The sequence below is a fragment of the Coffea arabica genome, chromosome 11e (genome assembly GCF_036785885.1).
Source record: "Coffea arabica cultivar ET-39 chromosome 11e, Coffea Arabica ET-39 HiFi, whole genome shotgun sequence".
NCBI classification, from domain to species: domain Eukaryota; kingdom Viridiplantae; phylum Streptophyta; class Magnoliopsida; order Gentianales; family Rubiaceae; genus Coffea; species Coffea arabica.
In genome coordinates this window covers 2,701,343-2,703,842 of record NC_092331.1, presented here as the reverse complement: position 1 = coordinate 2,703,842, position 2,500 = coordinate 2,701,343, and positions in this window count along the sequence as shown.

Sequence of the window (2,500 nt, the reverse complement as noted above, 5' to 3'; positions counted from 1 at the left end):
CCTTAGGCCACACGACGGCCATTGCCTTGCGTTGGCTAAGGCAAGGGCATGATGCCACACCGACGGCAAGAAAAACGCCCGACGGTGCCCCTCATGGCTAGGCGGTAGGCCTTAGGCCACACGACGGCCGTTGCCTTGCGTTGGCTAAGGCAAGGGCACAATGCCACACCGACGGCAAGATAAACGCACGACGGTGCCCCTCATGGCTAAGCGGTGGGCCTTAGGCCGCACGACGGCCGTTGCCCTGCGTTGGCTAAGGCATAGGCACGATGGCCACACCGACGGCAAGAAGAACGGCCGACGGTGCCCCTCATGGCTAGGCGGTTGCCCTTAGGCCGCACGATGGCCATTGCCCTGCGTTGGCTAAAGCACGGGCACGATGCTAGGCGTTTGGCCTTAGGCCGCACGACGGCCGTTGCCTAGCGTTGGCTAAGGCATGGGCACGATGCCACACCGACGGCAAATAAAACGCACGACGGTGCCCCTCATGGCTAGGCGGTGGGCCTTAGGCCGCACGACGGCCGTTGCCCTGCGTTGGCTAAGGCATGGGCACGGCGGCCACACCGACGGCAAGAAAAACGCACGACGGTGCCCCTCATGGCCAGGCGGTCGGCCATAGGCCGCATGACGGCCGTTGCCTTGCGTTGGCTAAGGCATGGCCACGATTCCACACCGATGGCAAGAAAAACACACGACGGTGCCCCTCGTGGCTAGGCGGTGGGCCTTGGGCCGCACGACGGCCGTTGCCTTGTGTTGGCTAAGGCATGGGCACGATGCCACACCGACGGCAAGTTAAACACACGACGGTGCCCCTCATGGCTAGGCGGTAGACCTTAGGCCGCACGACGGCCGTTGCCTTGCATTGGCTTAAGCATGGGCACGACGGCCTCACCGATGGCAAGGAAAACGCACGACTGCCGTGGGGTTTTGTTCCCAAGGCAACGGGTAAACCTCTGTAGCCATGCTGGAAAAACGCACGACGGTGCCCCTCATGGCGGCCTTAGGCCGCATGACGGCCGTTGCCCGGCGTTGGCTAAGGCGTGGGCACGACGGCCACACCGACGACAAGAAAAATGCACGACGGTGCCCCTCACGGCTTGGCGGTGGGCCTTAGGACGGACGACGGCCGTTGCCTTGCATTGGCTAAGGCATGGGCACGACGGCCTCACCGACGGCAAGAAAAAAGCACAACTGCCGTGGGGTTTTGCTCCCAAGGCCACGGGTAAACCTCTGTAGCCATGCTGGGAAAATGCACGACGGTGCCCCTCACGGCTAGGAGGTGGGCAATAGGCCGCACGACGGCCGTTGCCCTGCGTTGGCCAAGGCGTGGGCACGACGGCCACACCGACGGCAAGGAAAATGCACTACGGTGCCCCTCATGGCTAGGCGTTTGGCCTTAGGCCGCACGACGGCCGTTGCCTAGCGTTGGCTAAGGCATGGGCACGATGCCACACCGACGGCAAATAAAACGCACGACGGTGCCCCTCATGGCTAGGCGGTGGGCCTTAGGCCGCACGACGGCCGTTGCCCTGCGTTGGCTAAGGCATGGGCACGGCGGCCACACCGACGGCAAGAAAAACGCACGACGGTGCCCCTCATGGCCAGGCGGTCGGCCATAGGCCGCATGACGGCCGTTGCCTTGCGTTGGCTAAGGCATGGCCACGATTCCACACCGATGGCAAGAAAAACACACGACGGTGCCCCTCGTGGCTAGGCGGTGGGCCTTGGGCCGCACGACGGCCGTTGCCTTGTGTTGGCTAAGGCATGGGCACGATGCCACACCGACGGCAAGTTAAACACACGACGGTGCCCCTCATGGCTAGGCGGTAGACCTTAGGCCGCACGACGGCCGTTGCCTTGCATTGGCTTAAGCATGGGCACGACGGCCTCACCGATGGCAAGGAAAACGCACGACTGCCGTGGGGTTTTGTTCCCAAGGCAACGGGTAAACCTCTGTAGCCATGCTGGAAAAACGCACGACGGTGCCCCTCATGGCGGCCTTAGGCCGCATGACGGCCGTTGCCCGGCGTTGGCTAAGGCGTGGGCACGACGGCCACACCGACGACAAGAAAAATGCACGACGGTGCCCCTCACGGCTTGGCGGTGGGCCTTAGGACGGACGACGGCCGTTGCCTTGCATTGGCTAAGGCATGGGCACGACGGCCTCACCGACGGCAAGAAAAAAGCACAACTGCCGTGGGGTTTTGCTCCCAAGGCCACGGGTAAACCTCTGTAGCCATGCTGGGAAAATGCACGACGGTGCCCCTCACGGCTAGGAGGTGGGCAATAGGCCGCACGACGGCCGTTGCCCTGCGTTGGCCAAGGCGTGGGCACGACGGCCACACCGACGGCAAGGAAAATGCACTACGGTGCCCCTCATGGCTAGGCGGTTGGCCTTAGGCCGCACGATGGCCGTTGGCTTGCGTTGGTTAAGGCATCGGCACGATGGCTCACCGACGGCAAGAAAAACGCACGACGGTGCCCCTCATGGCTAGGCGGT